The sequence below is a fragment of the Notolabrus celidotus genome, chromosome 7 (assembly GCF_009762535.1).
Source record: "Notolabrus celidotus isolate fNotCel1 chromosome 7, fNotCel1.pri, whole genome shotgun sequence".
Classification (NCBI taxonomy): Eukaryota; Metazoa; Chordata; class Actinopteri; order Labriformes; family Labridae; genus Notolabrus; species Notolabrus celidotus.
Window position 1 is genome coordinate 29,166,107 of NC_048278.1, and position 19,319 is coordinate 29,185,425.

At 39.4% G+C, this 19,319-nt stretch overlaps 2 long non-coding RNA genes across 2 annotated transcripts in view; one reads left to right on the forward strand and one right to left on the reverse strand.

The window, feature by feature from the left end:
* Positions 1-578: 578 nt before the first annotated feature.
* Positions 579-11,733, reverse strand: LOC117816287. The gene is made up of 3 exons (XR_004631919.1): positions 11,679-11,733; positions 3,373-3,476; positions 579-785 (listed from the first exon to the last, which is right to left on the reverse strand). It is a non-coding gene; the product is annotated as an uncharacterized LOC117816287 (long non-coding RNA).
* Positions 11,734-11,738: 5 nt separating this feature from the next.
* Positions 11,739-19,319, forward strand: part of LOC117816288 — a 44,769-nt gene continuing 37,188 nt past the window's right edge. Inside the window, exon 1 of the long non-coding RNA XR_004631920.1 lies at positions 11,739-11,803. This is a non-coding gene — a long non-coding RNA (uncharacterized LOC117816288). The remainder of the gene's footprint in view (positions 11,804-19,319) is intronic.

Here is a 19,319-nt window from a genome sequence, read left to right on the forward strand (position 1 = left end):
AAAGCTGCTGTTGGTAGGAATGGTGTCAAAAACTGTACTTTTTTTCTGCTGTGTTTGAAAAAAAGGTCATAATACCCATCAGTACTCATCAGTAAGTGAAGCAATTTGAGACTGTCGTGAATTCTCGTTTTCCAATGCCTTTGTATCATTAATGTTATTATACCCCTTGCTCCTGTTATGACGGACCAATCATAGCTAATCTCCAATCCTCCATCCTGATTGTTTGAGTGGCGGCCCAACTATTTCGCCCTGATTAGCTGGGAAGCCACTATTTCCTCATAGAACCACACAACGATCTTTTGTGGACGGGATTACGGGAGCAGAGAGGGGAGGGGTAGTGTTGACATTCGAAATCCCTCTCCGAACTGATGTTTATATCACGACTACCAACAGCAGCTTTAAGTTATGCAATCTAAAATGTTACAATCTATTACTCTTTAATTATTCCTCAGGGATGGTATAAGGAATATTAGATAAAGCCAGAGTGACCTAAAAATAGATCCAAACAGATAGCTGTAGTGGGTTTTATCAGCATGAAAAAAAAGAAGAAGTGACAATTTTTTAATTAGTGAGGTATTACACATCAGGAAAGGTGTTTGAGGATTATTTGTTTTAATTTAATTACTTGCTGACACTGTGTGGGAAGATGTATAACAGCTTGTGCTTGCCATGTTGGACTGCTGAGTTTGGCACCAAGTGGGGAACAGTGGGAGCATCACAAGCATCTGAGGAGAGCACGGAAATCATGCTGGGGGGAATTAGCAGAAGGGTTTTCATCACGGTGACTGAAAGACATAATAAGTTAGAGTCTGTTGGGTTAAAAAAGAAAAGATTGTGAGTGGTTTTGGCAGACACAAGACGGATACAGCAGCCTGGACAAGTCATTCTTGAAGTAGGTCACAAAAGCCTCCGGAGATAGAGGAACAAGTAAAGTGTGACGAGGGGGACATATTGCAACATAAATGTTTTCTTATGTTTCAAAGCACAGGGCTGGATTTGAGGAATTTTGATTTGACCAAAGAGGTCAAAAGATGAGTTTAAATTGATATTTTCTCTCTGCTTCCTGGAACTTTATGTACCTCGATTGAAAGCTTTCAGGAGAACTCCCAACAGTTTGGGAAAATACTTTTCTTTTTTGCTGACAAATCCTCACTCTCTTGAAAAGATCAATATCAGTTTCTTCTCTGAGAACCCATTCAGCGCTGAGATGGAACCAGGATGTGCTTTTCCTCGCTAGCTGTTCTATTTGAGCAACATGTCACAGAGGAAGGATAGTATTGTTCATCACAGAGTAAGCAAACTTGGCAACCTGCTGTGAAAACAAGAGCTGAGTATCTCTGCACATTGGATATTTTTCTGAGGAGTTTTGAAGTGAAAGTTCCACAAACTGTGAGAGCGTAAAGTTTGTTTTAATGTGAAATTGTAAAAACATGGCCAACCCATATTTTAATTGTAAATGTAGGCTCTCATAATAAAAGCATATCACTGAAAGTGTTGTTGGTGCTTTCTAACCAATCAATCAATCAATCAATCAATCAATCAATCAATCAATCAATCAATCAATCAATCAATCAATCAGTAAGTTGTGACTGGACTTGTACCTATATACTGCTTTTAGTCTCTTTAACATCTCAAGGCACTTTTACACTACTTTCACCTTCACACCACAATCACTGTGGTGTGAAGGTGAAAGATACTAAACTAGGACACCATCAGTAATTACTAGAGACACTAGTCAGAGAAATAGACTGGCTGTGACCTGCATCCACGAGGCTGATTGAATAAAATGAACAAATATTCTCTGCAGACGGCCTCGTCAGTGTGGCTGCTGTCTAGCATTGTCAGGACAGTTCTGCATTTTGCTATACATTTTATTTATTGTCTTTTCTAAATTGTAATGTTTTTTCCCTTAATCAGAGCATATGTAAAATATTTACTGGCTATAATTATGTTATGATGTATACTGTAAATATCAGTCATGCTCTTAAATCCCAATACTTAGTTTCTATTTCATGTATAAATCCATCAAAAACATGTTGCTGGCTAAGACAAACATGTATATTAGATTGTAAAGTACATGGAATCATTTATGTCATCATCAAAAAGTTTTGTTTTTTTTAACAAATGAAAAAAAAACAACAACATGATATCAGCATTATTTATCGGCCATCTGCTGACCTGCTCTGTAATTATCGTCCTTGGCTGTTGAAAAACTGATATCGATATTTATGTATTTATTTTAATTTTCTTTCATATGTGTGCATATGCATATGCCTATGTGCATAATTATGAATTCGTATATATCGGTATGTGTATGGTATGATATGTTTTTCTCCTTAGACAAGTTGCTATGTTCACTGTTTTTTACTGTAAATAATCTGTCAAATTTAGTTTTTTTGTCTGAATTTGTTTGTCTGGTTTTTTGTTGTTGGTTTTTTTTGTTGTTTGTTTGTTCTGCTCTGTCTTTTGTTTTATTTTATTTTACTTTTTATTTCTATTTTATTGTATTGTCATTATTTGTGTGTCTTTATTTGAATGTTTGTAAAAACAAATAAATTACAAATCATAAAAAAAGAAAAGAAAAACTGATATTGGTTAACCAGCAGTATTGACTCATCCCATTCATGTGCATTCTGGCTGGGCCAACGAGACCAATTTGAGTTTCAACATCTTTTTCAACCATTTTATTTTGTTGATGCTTTCCTCATCAAAAGAGAGTCTTCCTTGATTTGATTATGTGTTTTCTTTAAGTGGGCGGTTGGACTTAATTTTGGTGCATCAGGAGGTACAACCCAGAAAAAAGATTTAACCTATGAGATCAATATGTAACTAATATGAACTTGCTTCAACTTGTAAGTCAGATCCAACAAAACTTTGTTGTTGACTAGAGGGACATGCACACACAGCCACTTGAAACTTTTTAGGTCATCTTGCTGCACTCATGAGTGCAGACCAGGGTACCTCCACCCTGTGTTAGCTCAGGGAACGACCTGGAGCAGATCCCTGAGCTGCACCTCCATTGTTTAAAAACCGATCATTCTTTGAACTGCACTGATGTCATTTCCCTCAGGAGAGACGATTTCAGCGTGAAAACACTGAGAGGAGAAGTGGTTCCCACGCCTCGGCCTTTCAATCACTAATCCTTGTCAGACAGTTCAGGGTAGTGGGGGTGTGTGGTCTATCATACGAGAGAGAGTGTGTGTGTGTGTGTGTGTGTTTGTGTGTGCGTGTGTGTGTGCGTGTGCGTGTGTGTGTGTGTGTGTGTGTGTGTGCGTGTGTGCGCGCGCGTGTGTGTGTGTGTGTAGGAGGAGGATGGCCCATGGAATGCTAACCTAGATTATGTTTACTCAATCATTAGATGAGGGGGCTTACCCATTGATGGCTCTTCATCTAATTTAGCTGTACTTCATTTCAGGCTTCCACTGAGCTCTTTAGGGTATAGATTGATGGAAGTGAGCGCTTCCTGTAACGATTTCCTGGAGAAGCAAATGTCACAATGCTTTAAGAAAACATTTCAAGAAAGTTCAACTACAGCCTTTTGCAAAATTTGAAAGAGAGCCCTTTAAAAAAAAGGAAAGTCAGTATAATCACAGACAATGACGCAGATAGTTTAAACTAGAAACTTAGAATCAAGACATTTGCCGTTATCATTACTGATAAGTTGCTGTGGAAATTTTGTTGAATAAGAATATTTCTACACCATAAATTTTGGAATAACTTATAAAACATAAAAACTAAATATTTTGTATATCAACGTGCATCACAAGGTGTCATCATCAGCATGAAGAGAGACGAGTAACATGCAACAAGAGCCCTCATCTGAACTTGACCCTCTGACTTTGTGGTTATGTACACCCTTGTGACAGTTGTTCATCTTTTTTCGCTCAGAGGAAGGAAACAATTTTAAAAAGCTCTATCTTCATCCCTCTTTTCATCTTTTTTCTGATCTTTTCTGCCAGCTCCTCAAATTTTCCAACCCCAGTTGAAACCTTTATTGTAAACTATATCTTACATTTTTTTGAACAACAGGATTTCCAAAAAGGTTGGCATGCTAAGTAAAATTCCAGTAGAAACGGAACATATTCGTTTTTCTTGCTGGCTTTTCTAAAGTCTGTACTAGTTACCAACTGAAAACAATTACCACTGCCCAAAGGAAAATTTTACTGCCCAAGGCTTTCTCTTCTAAGTCTCTGGAGACAAAATTGAGATTCTCACTTGAAACTCATTCAAGTTTCAAATTGTTCTCTCTCGTTTCTCATTAGTTTCTCCTAAAATTCACTGGGAGAAATAGTTGAGACCATGACATGGGTCTTATTTGAGACTTAAGTGCTTTGACTGCTAGGCCACCAGCGCCCAAAAGAATCCACCCCTTTAATTGTAATAATCTGGCTAAATCTGGTCAGCTCTTTTGCAGCCCATATATTAAATAAAATGTCTGTCATACCTGGTATGAAATCTCAATATTTTGCAATTTCTCTCAAATACACTAAATCTTTGTAAAGTTGTTTTGTTCCAAACAGACTTGTAAAGGAATGACCATATTGTGAGGTCAAAGAAGAAATCATTTGACATCTAAATAGCTGATCTTGCAAGTGGTTCAAATGTTTTAATGAGAATTTTAGGTTTGTGGACAATTACATTGAAATCTTAATTTTGCAGGGCACCAATAAATGTTCATGAAAAGATGAGCTCAGGCTCTTTCTTTGCTCCATCTGAGCTCAACTTGAGACACAAAAACTGAGTCTGACAAAAACAAATGGATGAGATTAGATTGAGACAGTTGAGAGAGTCTTGTCCTACTTGAGGTTTCTGCCTGTTAAAGGAAGTTTGTCCTTGCAGCTGTAACTTGCTAAATGCTGCAAAGTGCTCTGCTCATGGTGGATTAAGATGAGAACAGACTGAGTCCTGTCTGTAAGAGGGGACTGGATCTCATCCTGTCTTGATGTTGGGTCTTTGTTAATGATATAATGTAGAGTACGGTCTAGACCTCCTCTGTTTGTTAAGCATCTCTAAATAACGTTTGTTGTAATTTGGCACTATGTAAATAAAGATGAATTGATTAATTAATATGTTGTCTGTTCTGTTTTCTTCGAGCATGTTGTATATTGAACAGGAAGGGTAAGACATACAGCGTTTTGATGCTTACACTACTTGAACGCAAAATGCAATGGAGGTTCTGTTGCAGTCATTGACACCCCGACACAAAAAGTGTTGTTGTTTTCCAAGTGTTCACAAAAACAGAACACTTGGAAAACAGCCACAGTGAACACACAGACAGCTGATACAGACCACACAGCAACAATGACAACGATGGTAGACTTCTTTTCTGAATGGTTTGATTTAAAACAAAAAACTTTCACCGCAACACTGAAATCTCCTTAGATCTGCAGAGGATTTTGGAAGTGTTTTTCTCTGTGTTTTTCCCCCTTCAATCTGCTGTGTGTGTTCCTTACAGTATGCTGGTTCTCATATTTTTTACAGGAAACAATATCCTGTTGTGATGAGCAGAGTTCAGGAAATGCTCCTGGATATGATATCCAAAAGGGAAATTAAATAAATAGAGAAAGGAAATGCAAATGACATGCTGATTAACCCGGGAGTAAGAGTAAAAATGTGACTTTAAAATGTCATTAAGACAAAAAATCTTTATGAAAAACTGCATGCATAAGCAAGAAGTGAACTGTGTCTCAATCAAAGACTCATTCCTGCCTTTCAAAATATACTGCAGACTGACCTTCATACTGTGTTTAAATATATAACATGTTTGAACAAACACACTAACACAATCAGGAAATGTTTTCTAAAGCTGACCAATGTCTCATTCCAGATTATAACAACTAAAAAAAGGAGTCATTCATTTTAAAAGCACGGCATCACTCATTCAATTTGTCCAGATACACTTACACAATTTTCACTATATTTTCAATGAGAGACTTTATTGTATGAATAAGGCTGATGACGCATCGGATCACTGATCAGTCAGGAAACTGCTTTAAAGTTCTGCACGCTATACATCCTTAAAGAATACAGGAAGAGAGAGAGAGAAGGAGGGAATAGAGGAATATGTTTAGATATTTTTAATGTTGTTGCTCTGAGTCAGTCTTAAATGCATGTATGCTCTGTGATCTATGGCCTAAACTTTCTATTGTCTATCTTATTAAGCTAGACCCACACTAAAAGATTTTATAAATCTTAACAGATCTTAGAAATGTGTAGTGCGTGGATTTTTATGATGTGGCATAACAATTACAAACACAGCACACCACACACTAACAGATTTCTATTCACCAACATCAAGAGTCCGGACACTAAAAACACTGTAGCTGTTGGATAGGAGGCTCAAAGACCGCCTCTTTACCTCACACTCGCTCAACAGCAGCAATATGGCTGCCGCCGCCGATTGGCCTCAAAACAGCTCTTCAGAACCAGATGGGTGATGTCACAGATACTACATCTATATTTTACACAGTTTATGAGTCAAACATGACTTTAGAACTAACTAACATGATGGACTACGAGAAGGCAGTTATGATGGTTGGCAAGCTAAACGTTTCTGTATGATTAGCTACCTTTTTTTTTTTTTTTTTAAGTTATAGTTTTTGGGCTTTTACACCATTATTCATAGAGGAGAGGACAGTTGATAGTGCAGGAAACCAGGAGAGAGTGGGGGGAGTGACATGCAGGAAAGGGACCACCAGCATAGAAATCTCACAAAATCTCCCGCAGTCAAACCAAGCGGCAACCTCCAGTCTAAAAATATAAGACCAATATGGAAGTGCTAAAAACTGCAGTTCATCGAGGATCCGCTTGAGGCTGGCTCCGGAAGTCCCGGAAACCATATAGGGGAGAACGAGGTTGGTTGTCACACTTTTTACTGTTCTGATGATTGCTCATCATCAAAACGTCTTTCAATAGTCATTCCGACATTAAATTGAAGCTAAAGGTGTTGGCTTAAAATGTGTATCCCTCTCATTTTCCAACTCATTGTAACAAAGAGGCAATTAATTATCAAAGACACTCTGACACATTGTGACAACCAACCCCATCACAGGGTTGGTTGTTACACACTATGGGGTTGGTTGTCACAATGGTATTTCAATGGGAAAAATCATTTAAAAAAGGCAAGAAGGCAGAACTAAATTAGAAAGTTTAATTGCACTGACAAGTGATAGGCCTACATAACTTAATGCAATTTAACATAAAATGAGAACTCAACTAGGCTACATGCAGTCACTGTCTGAGTTACGGTGATGGCAAATGTAGGGTCTGCGCACTCCAACTAATATCACCATGCATGATTTTGCCAACATAGGGGTTGGTTGTTACATATGACAGCCAACCCCAAAGAGAATGTGACGACCAACCCCAAATGGAATTTTTTGCTAGCATCAAGGCTAACAACCATCTAACAACTACTTAGCTAGCTAATAAAAACATAAACTATAGCTTTCCCCTCACACTTTGTAAGGGTAACACTTGTTTTGTTATAAACCCATCGTTTAAAAGCTTAGAAGAAAAATACTGAGGAGCTGAATATTTACAATTTGGCATGAAAAACACAAAAAGTCCTCTCACCTCAAGTTCAGCTGTCTTACTCCAGAGAAGACTATGTAGGTGAGCTCTGATCCTAATTCTGGAAATGTCCATACCCCAATTTGAGAGACAGTGCCCCCTGGTGGTGAGATATAACGAGTGTGCCAACCAACCCGTTTGACAACCAACCCCGTTCTCCCCTACGTGCCAATTCAAAAAAGCCGATCTTTACAGCAGAAATAAACATGTTTACAGCCTGGTACAAAAGACGAGTGTAGTCTGGCTCATTGAATTTTTTTCTAACACGACAATTTCGAAGATATTGAGATTACGAGTCTTCCAATGAGAGACAGAGCTGACTTGATTGACAGGCGGGAACACTGTAGCTGTTGGGTAGGAGGCTCAAAGACCGCCTCTTTACCTCACACTCGCTCAACAGCAGCAATATGGCTGCCGCCGCCGATTGGCCTCAAAACAGCTCTTCAGAAACAGATGGGTGATGTCACAGATACTACGTCTATATTTTACACAGTCTATGAGTCAAACATGACTTTACTAACATGATGGACTACGAGAAGGCAGTTATGATGGTTGGCAAGCTAAACGTTTCTGTATGATTAGCTACCTTTTTTTTTTTTTTTTTTAAGTTATAGTTTTTGGGCTTTTACACCATTATTCATAGAGGAGAGGACAGTTGATAGTGCAGGAAACCAGGAGAGAGTGGGGGGAGTGACATGCAGGAAAGGGACCACCTGCTACATGGGCACACATTTGAACCACCAGGCTAAATCTGCACCCTGCTTAGCTACCTTGTATGCATTTTGGTAGCTTTGACTGTCCAGGTACACTCCTTGTCTGTTCCATATTGGTATGTTCCATAGGTCATGGTTGTATAAACACTCACAATGCTGCCACAAATTAACACGTTGGTTCTCAATTTCTGACATTCAACTGACTTTATTCTTCACGTTAATTACAGTCATCATGGCTGCGTTTATTGTGCTTCCTTCTTTGGTCAGCTTGCTATAGTTTTGTTTCACATGTCAAGCCACAGAGTGTGTGTTATGCTTTCCTCTGGGTTCACCCCTCGCAACAAGATAAGATGTTTAAAATCTACAATTTCAACCCTGATGTTCTTCACAGCAGATCAGGGGACGTAAAATCACTCTTAACAAACCTCCTGCCACGAGAATATCTGTCGAGATAAACTTTAGAACCATTTAAAACTCTGGGCTTTGCTGACTTTTGTCAGAAGGGAGGAATCAGGCCCAAAATCTGCCCACTTTATTTGGCCCAAGTACGAATAAAGAAATTAATAAAATGCTATAAAATCAGCATTTCCTGGACTCTAAGAAGTTTTGGTTTGAGGTACTTTTGGATTGGGATTAAATAAATTCTGCTTCTTTTACTCAGTACTGGAAAAAAAAACTTCAACAAGATCAACAGTAAGAATATATTATGATTTAACATTACTTGATTGATGAGAGACAAGAATAAACAACCATAAAAGGACATTGGATGCCGACTTTAAAAAATAAAGAAAAAGAGGAAATCAAAGTACTTTTAGCCATCTGAGCTGGCTCTAAGAGTAGCTTGACACCCTCAAGAATTGAGTGATGTTAAATCACCACAGCTTCAAGTCTACTGTCCCGTATTAGTAAATGTACCAGGAATCACTTTAGCTGAGACAAGCTGGAAGCAAAGAACTGGAAACGTTATAATGAGTGCTCACAGGCCTGAAGATTTTTCTTTGAGTCATCTATTGATCCAGAGGTTCAGGAGCAACCGTAGTTGTAAGCAGTTTCAAGGGAAAGAGTGTATTTGTGTTTGTAAAGGCTTTTCAGAAAAACTGCATGGCTAACTGATTGAAAGAGAGGAGAAGAGAAGCTGAGGAGTGCAGAAAAAAAGATTTATTTAAAAAATACTGAGAAGACCAACCAATGGCAGAGTTACCAAGTAAATATTCCTGACCCCAGAGCGCGGCATATTTACACTTGATGGATGTTTTAAGAAAAATGAGTGAGAGTTTCTCTCAGCCCTGTGCTTAAAAGGCCACTGGAGGCTAATGAGGGTCAGTGATAAAACAAATGACAGGGGTCAGGAGGCAGTGTGCACACTGACACAGCTCGGGCAAGTTTCTGGGTCAGACAGCTGAGGAGGATTAATTCATAATGCGGTGTAACTGGATAACAGCACAGGCTTCTGGGTAAAGACGGAAAGCAGAGGAAAGGAGGCAGCGTGCTGAAAAGCTGCTGGCTTATGTGTCCTTGACCAAGAGTTAAAAATATGGTGTGTATGACTGAGATGACAGCTTGCTGATGCAGAAACAGGCAGGTAACCTCCAGGTAAACCTCATCTAGTGACTGTAAGCAAATCCTTCCATTGTCATTGTAAAGCGCACTAGACTTCCGCACATGCATTGTGTCCTTTTAATATTCTGCTTATGCCAAGGTTGAGCAGCTGAGGTCTCATTTTCATACAGTCACACCCCCGGCAATGTCAATCAAGCCCGTGTGAACAGGAGCAGTAGGGTGGAGAGTGGAAAGGGGGCACGGGACAAGACTGAGCCTTCCCATGCTTAATGGCCAGATTAATAATAAATCCCCTGTCTAATTATGAAATGGTCAAAACTAATGAGATTTCTGCCACCCGTTTTCTAATGAGCGTATTACCGATTCCACTCACTCTGTGTCTCTGCCACGTAAATGATAACATCTGCATATGTCACGCTCCTTCAAGCTTGCACAACACATGAATATGAAACTTTTTGTTTGGCACACTCTGTTCCTGCAGCTAACAGGTGTTCAGGGAGCAAACATAATGACTGTTCCTGTATTTGAGTGACTGCCCGTGTCTATTGTATTGTATTTGACTATCTGCAGCTCTGTCCCAATCCCAGGCCACTTATAAGTTCATGTTTGTCATAGATGAAGGTGTACAAAACTAGCTAGGAGTGAGACATAAATTACCTTACATTGTGAGTTTGCAACAAGAGGCTAAGAACGGAGCTCACCTGTGAGGTGAGATTGGTGTAGTGGCCACATAAGGTATTGCAACTTCCTTGTGTATCACTTGCTTAGTAAACATATCCACCCACAAATTATAACTGGAAAATTAGCAAATAATTTTACATCACAACAAACATGCCAAAATAATATGATCTAATTTATGATCTGAATAACAATCCAGTCACTCAAAAACATTTCTTTGTCTATAACCTTGCCTTACCCTGGCGCTGTCGTGTGGACGCCAAAAAACAAAAGATTTGTGAAATGCTGACTTACCTTCAACTGTCAATTCTTGTTTGTATGTATTGAACATGCACCAAGATGGCAGGCTTGTCTGGTTTTATCATTATACAGCAAGGTGAGGGCGCTGTTTACAATCAATGCTCTATCATATGGCTGAATGAGATTATTTCTTTAAACATAGTATCAACTTTTCTTTAATCAATCCTCTGCACAGGTACTCCTGGTGTCAGTGCATCCAAGCAAAGACTGACCAGAAAGCCCAAAGTGGCCCTATTTTAACCCCTGTAGCCCCTCTCACTGGGCGTCAATAAGTACAAAACTTTTAGAAAAAAACATTTTCTTAGTATTTAACTCAACTCAACTGTATTTACAAAGCACCTTTCATACATAGAAACATTTAGACCAAAGTGCTTCACAGAGTAACAGACAGTCACAAAATATCAATGGTAAAATTATAAAAGGCATGATTAAAAAAATAAATACTTAAAAAATAAAAGAAAACACAGTAAAATTAATAAAATAAGTAAGAGTGGAAAGAAAAGTTAAAAATAAGGTAGCGTTAACAAGAGCAGATGAACACAAGAAATAAATAAGATAAATAAATACATGTTAAAACAATGGTTTAGATAATAATGATTATATAATAATAATAATAATAATAATAATAATAATAATAATAATAATAATAATAATAGTGCAGTCCAGTGCTAAAATAAACTACTCCAAATTAAAAGCTAGATTAAAAAGGTTAGTCTTAAGTTTTAAAGCATTTTGAAATTCTATACCTTAATACCTTTTACAATGATATTTCAAAAAGGCTAGCTTGCATTTCATTACCACCCAAAACACACATCTGGAAGGAGATAAATGAAAAAAAAAAAAGATTTAATTTACCTAACCATGTGACCACCTTTGCCCACCGTACCAGCCAATTTACTAAGAGGAAAAGATGCGCTCCGTTTCCTCGTTTGGAAACAGGTGGAGCATGGCGGAGCGCGTATGCAACGCACCTACAGCAGGTAAGTTCACCTGGGGCTGTGTTAATGTTTCAGTTTAAATCAAAGCTCCAAAGTGGGCTCCCTTGATGGCGCTTTGAAACAGAGAGGGACAGAGGAATGCTGGCTGTGTTTGATGAGTGACTCGAGACTCTGATAGAGAGGGAAAAGTTTGGTGTGCGTGTGCGTGTGTGTGCGCGCGCGCGTGTGTGTGTGCGCGTGCAGTCAGTGACGGTGCCGCTCTGTCACAGTGCACAAACACTCAACCACATGTTTACATATATAATAGCATTAAAGACAGTTGTTAAAAAGAAGGGGATTTATGTGGATGCTATGAAATAAGTGCTGGGTGACCCTTTTAGGTCTGACTGCCTGTTTTGTTGTACTCTAAATATTGCCCTTTTTGGAATGTTTGTATGATTTAGTGAGTGAGCCGTTAGTCCTGCATGTGTTCAGTGTTTTGATAATGTGGGGGTTGGTGGTTTGAGGGTGGTTAGGGAGTTCTTGCCGAGTTCAGTTCAGCAATGGCTCTGGGGTTGGAGCTGTTTTCCAGCCTGGCTGCTCGGGTCTTTGCGGCCCTGTAGCACACTGGTGACTCATTTTGAGGACTTACATCTTCAAAGGGAACGAATGGGCTTAGAACTGCCTGACAGAGAGGATTAAGACGCCAGCAAGCATTGAGATGGACTACCGCATTGTCTGTATTGGGATTTGTCAAAAAATAAAAGAAATCAATAAAGAACTCACACTAGCTGTATCCCTTAAGTCAACAGTCCTGTGACCTATAGGTGGCAGCTTGACCCCCCTGAAACCAAAACAGGCAATATTTCTGAAGAGGGCTACCCGGTGGTTAAAAAAATCAAGCATGATGAAACTATAAAGGAAAAATGCCTGAAAGTCTGACCCTTTACAGGGAAGCAATTTTAACAGTGCTCCATCAAGCCGGATTTACTGAAAACTGGATCATTTTGAAAAATTTTGTTAGTGTTAATGAGTGTTCTTCCATCATTGTGGCTTGTAGGATCCCTGCTGCACTTACAATGGTGACTTATGACGCAGAACTATAACCTCCTCCTGTCCAAGCCATCTATCTATCTATGTAGCTCAATTTAATGTGTTGCTAAACCTCTGAAATGGGGAGACAGACCACCTAAAGAAAGTTCTGATGGGGGCTTTATTTGCTCACATCATTAATGTCACATTTTCTCACAGTATCATTCAGCGTACACGTTCAGAATTTCTTTACCTTAGTTCAAAAGATCCTATTATTGAAATTTGTCATAACAAAAGATGTCTCATCCCTTTTACTTTTCCCAACATCAATCAATCCATTAAAACGTTTTCATGTCACTCGTGTGGTAGAGAAGAGGTTAATTTGGAAAGCCCCCTCATTTCAATCCAGACACGCACTTTCCCTTTGATCAGCTGGTACTTATTGCCTTCCTTTATCAGATCCTTTATATAGATCTGGTAGGCCACGGTGTCTCTTGGTAGACTGCCAACCCATGAGGCTGAGTCTGTAGCAGCAGCAGCTGGAGTTCAGTTCTAACCTGAGTCCTGCATGTCTAACAACATAAGAAAACCTTTCTAAAACAATGCCAGGGTCATTGACAAGCCATCTCTGTCACTCTGTTCTGCAGTGTGGGTTTCATGTTGATGCCCCCTTAAAAGCCCAAAGAGGGTTTGTTTCACTCATGTCAAAAGGAAGGGGAGGACTTGAACATGTTTATTGATAGATACTCTTGTACAGTTTTGTTTTGAATAAGATTCTGATATTTTTTTCAGTTTTAAACAAAGGCTGGCATGTGTCTGCCTGTTCATGGACTGTCGAGTTCACGTCCTGGCAGGATGCCTTAAGAGGCCCCATGAATTGTATTTTGCTTTTAAAGATTTTGCAACAAATGCAAGCAAGAGCAAAGCAACATGTTTGATATGTAAAAAACATTGAGGGCAACTTCAAACTTTAACTGACATCTGTCCATGATGCACTCAGACAAGTATGTGTGATAGTGAAGTTACCTGCACTGTTGTGCTAGCTAGCAGTAATGTTAGCCACGGAAATGACTCAACCACCGGGTCCAAGCTGTTTGGCTAGTGGATGGTGGGTGATTGGGAGACATTAATTAATCAATCAATCTTTATTTGTATTGTGCCAAATCACAACAAACATTTTCTCAAGATGCTTTTACAAACATAGCAGGTCTAGACCCTACTCTACGTTATATTATTAACAAAGACCCAACATCAAGACAGGATAAGATCCAGTCCCCTCTTACAGACAGGACTCAGTCTTACCTCATCTTATTCCACCATGAGCATTGCACCTGGCAGTATTTAACAAGTAACAGTGGCAAGGAAAAACTTCCTTTTAACGGGCAGAAACCTCAAACAGAACCAGACTCATGTTAGACAGCCATCTGCTTTGACCGGCTCAGGGTTGGAAAGAGGAATAGAGGGGAATAAGTGAGAGCACACAATGAAGCACACAATGAACACAGGAAACATCACTGCTGATGTGTCCAATCATTTGCAGGGTGGATCTTTTTCATATGACAGGTGTGTGGGAAAAGAATCAGTCCATCGAAAATTGCATGAGAAGTTAGAGCCGCCCCAGTTGGACCACTCTGATCAATAAAGCAGGACAGGCCCCTTAGTGAGGCAGCAAAATCCCTGAATGACCCAAACTATGCAAGACTGTGTTTTATTGCTCATAAACCAGCCCTTCTTTGGTGAAAGTCTTCAATTCTTGTTGTGGATGTTTCATAGGTTCTTTTCAAGGAAGAGCCTTTAAACTATCAATCCTTCAATCAAAAGCCAGTTTATTGCACTTTCCAACAGTTTTTGTAATGATTCACTTGCATTTTGATAAATGTGGATTTAAACATTAGAATATAAATGGCAACATAACAATCTGACAAACGTCTCATCTGTTTGTTGCAAGTTGTCCATCTGTATCACTGATGATTGATGTCTCCTGTCTCCTGCACACAGAGTTTCCTCCACAGCCTCAACCTGGGCTTCACACTGAGAAATACCACTTGTAGTGATGAAGTGCCTGAGTGGTAACAGCAGAGCAGACGTGTGGGTGACATCATGTTTAGACAGCTGGAATTCAACCGGCGGCATTAGTGTGTAGACCCTAAAGCTCATATGTGGTAGATGAGAGGATGACTTCATATGTCATGGTATTCACATGGACAAAAGATACGAGTGATATAACCGCCACGTGTCACCACAGTATGACCCTTCACATGGGAGTGTGAGCAAGGTATTTGACTTACTGATTCTTGACAGCCATTCAGTATGTGTCCTTTACTAACCCCATTACGTAAACTATATGATCAATCTAGTCAGTCCAAAAGAATGTCCAGCTTGCTTCCAAATACCTTTTGCTGGAATTATGTCTTTGCTGATATTCTGCATTTTTGTGACATCTGGAAGACTTAGTACTTTCAAAACTATACAGCATCATATCTTGTGGAGGAGCAACAAGAAGAGTCGCAGACTTTAATACTCTCTTCCCCTGCAACTGATCCTGATGAAATCTGACACCATTTTCATGCTCCTGTGTGTAAAACAGCAAACTCTGTGTTGCATTAAACACCACAGGGGGCATCAGGGACACATTTTCACACCTGTCATTTGCATTTTACACCTAGGGGATGCTCTAATGTGCTTACCTGTTGGTAATTAAATCAAGCTGTGAGGAGCATTACATCTTTTGGCTGCTTTCATGATGAGATTTGATCTGCTGCGGAAAGTTATGAACCCCAGTGTTTACCTACTTATATATGTCTGCTGTAGATCTAACATCATTGTAAGAGTCAAATAGTTATTAAACAGAATTATCTTCAAGTTATTACATTTACTCAAATGCAAACAATGTAAAAATAAAAAATCAAAGCACAGATGATTTCTGATAAAATTGAATTAACTGACACAGGAGATGCAGCTCTAAAACATCAAGTAAAGCCACATCTGTCCATGAAATCTTATCATGCAGCAATAATGTCATTGTCTTTCTTTTCCCTTTTGTTTCCTATGTTCATGACACGTTCCAACACAACTACAAACTTTGAAACAGAATATAATCATTTATATCTCAGAGGTGTAGAAATCTGTTTAAAAAACTCATTAAAAATCACCATTACTGGGCATATCAGGTCGCTTTCTTCTGCATGGCAACACTTAATAGATGTACAACCAATGTTCTTTGGCAAAGGATTCAAATACATGTCATATCTCAGGTGTAATTGGCAACCATACCACAATTTTCCCAGGGGTCACAGTTTATTGAATTAAACTTTTCCTCCTGTCCCACCAATTTATACAACTGAAAATCCCATTATGCTCTGCCTGAATGATTTCCTGCTTCTCATAGAAAATGAATGTTGGGCAGCGTCTCCGCTTCGCTTGCTGCATCTGGCACGGCCTCACAGTGAGACAGTTGCAGATTAGTTCAAGCTGTGAAATTTGTAAGAAGTGAAAGTCGGGATAGTTTCTGGATAGTGAGATGTGGGAGGGAAAAAAGGAGGCACTGGTTTAAATAATTCAAATTTAGATGACTTGGCAAAACTTGTAAACACCTGTAATGAAAGAAAAAAGGCTGGCAGTGTTTATTACCTAACATATTATGTAACAGTAGGTGATAGGTGTGTGAGTATTTGTCTGTGACATTGACTGTATGTTATCATGGATGACACACCTCCACCTCCTCCCATCGTGAAACAAAAAAACTGATATAAATCAAGATACAACCGCACAATAGCACTGGTATTTTGCATTAGTGATGTTGAAGCCATGACATGCAGAAGCAACCTGGCTGGTGGAGCAGTGGTATTGACATCACGCCACCTCAGCTAACAAAACACACATTTAACTTCCTCCAAAATCTAACTACGCGTAGAATCGACGCAGACTTTAAGCCCTGTGATTGGTCCACTCGGCGGCATTGTGTTTCCCGTATTTACAGCACTTCCAGGATCCCTGCATTTATTTATAAAGCACCATTCATACACAGAGTTAAAAACTAAAACTAAAACAGTAGCAATCAACAAAAACATACAGCAAACACTTCAAACATTAAAATTGTATAAGCGGCCAGTTATGTTTGATCTGCCCTCTCTCTTTCTGTACTTTCTGACCTCAAGTATTTCGGTGAAGAATTGCTGCGCGACACGGACACATCGACGCACAAGTATGTGGGGCTCATATCGGCGTCAGCCCCTGCTGCTTAGGGGAGATGCAGAAGTATAAATCAGCCTTTATACTGCAGCCAGTCACCATGGAGAGTTCCACATGTTTTGACTTCACTTTTTATTAGCTGTCATGTCATCCATCATTTGTATACTGTCTTTGGTGTGTCACCAGAAACAGATTTCCACACTTGGATTGTGCAGCCATATAGGAAGTCCCCAGTCAGTGTACCATCATGGTCCTCTGTTGGTAAGATGGACAGCAGACGACAGCAGCCAGGTCAAGCAGTAGACATGTAGCAGATGTTTGTTCTAATGCTGCTGATGCTTTATGTCCGTTAATGCATAACATTGCAATTTATACATCAGTGCAATTTATACCAAACTGTAACTACATATATCTTCATACAGATCGATGATGTTTAATGCAGGTAAAGGTGAGTGCTGTAGTTATATGTGGGCAAGGACAGTATGCCAACATTGTGATTTAAGCAGATTATATGGAATAAGATGCCATGGCAGTGTAACTTATTTCAAGCCCATAATGGAATGCTTTACCTTTTATATACAGAGGCACATGAGGATGTGAATTATATACCGCAGCGGCACTAAAAAGAAGACCAACTGAGCAGGTCACGTTTGAGGTGTTGGCACTGCTGAACAGAACAGAACTCTCCTATCATGCAGCCACACAGAAGCAGATTTCCGAACAGCTGACAGTGTGGACCAAAGCTGTAAAATAATCCACCCTGTCTATGTATTGCAAGCGTGTGCGTGATTGGAAGAATATTGTGAAGTATGTTCATAAGCAGAGCAGTCAGCTGCAATCAGCTGTGTTATTATGTTATCATTCAATTTCTGAAATTACATTGTAGAGCTTATAATCAGAGTTCATATTCACAGCCTCATAATCTGTAATTGCAGTTTTCTACTTATCAAGAGACGATGGAGTTTGTTGAAACAGGGAAACATAATTATCCACACAGTAACCTCAACTATTATCAGAACAGGAGAAATCAAATGATAAAATATAGTGGTTATTAATGTCCCCATGTTTAGACACACAGATAATTACCTTGCTGTTAAATTGTCAGTGAAGTAAAAGTCTGCCTTTAACACAGGTGCACATCTTAAAAAAAATCACCTAATTGTCTTCAGATATGAAGACATGAGTCATGACTATTTATAAGACATCTACATTAACCTCTTTTCTACTTTGGTGCACAACATGAGAAAAAGATGAAAGCAAGAGTATACTCACAATCTCTACTGATGGAAAGCTACAGAGAGTTTTGAATCATGAGTCTGTAAAATTGAAATCAAACCAGTTACAAAGAGTGACCATGTGGATTAGTGCTGCCCACCAGTGTCTGACCAGCACTGATAAAAAAAACGTGTCGTGTTCTGAACTTACCAGCCCACTCACCAGACAGGGGGTTGCTCAGACTGGATTCTGTTCAATGACAACATGTTTGAATGTTTTTAGCCAGTGTTAATTTGTTACATTTCACAATATTAATAAATCAACCCCTTCCAACTATTATGTAATATGAGAATGGTTCAATTTTCAACTGAGCAGGTGCTTTCTTACCAAGAGTAAGACGAGACGCCTGATGCTATGTGTCAGGGATGGTGTATATTAATCAAGACCTCTCTGCTTTGCGTCAGGTCTGGTCTCACCCTGAAGGGATTCAGTTTGGTATCACCACTAGCTTACTATACATGACCCCACTTTATACTCAGCCACCAACCAATATACAAAAATGTGTCACTTAGAGGCGCTGGTGGCCTTGCGGTCTAAGCACCCACATACAGAGGCTACAGAGAGAGATACGAATTCCTGTAAATTCCACAGGGGGCGCCAAAATCAATCGTTCCTCACAGGAGCTTTAACACAGACTGTGTAACCAAAAAAAAAAACAATGGCAGTATGGTGCCAAAAAAACGTATTTATAAGGACAGAAAACATACGTGCAAAAGTATATCACACAAAGTCAGCAAGGCTTAACTGTCGGTATGATGCGACACAAACCCCATCCTCCGGCGTGGCAGCTGGACGTCCTGCTCATCCTTCCCCCACCTGGACCTCCATGCCCTCACTTTCCACCCCACTGCATAAAGACACTTCCTGCTCTGGCAGTGAATTTTTGGCACCGGACATAAATTTTGTGCTGCTGAATCATCCAACCCAAATATGTTTCCGACAGCACACTGTGGGCGAGATAACACAGAGCATATGGTCAGAATGGTTCAGGTCAAAATGGTCTCTGTGGTGTGTTGTAATCAATGGGAGTCATCAAAATGATAGTCATGTATTTGAGGATGTCATTGGGCAGAATCGTCGT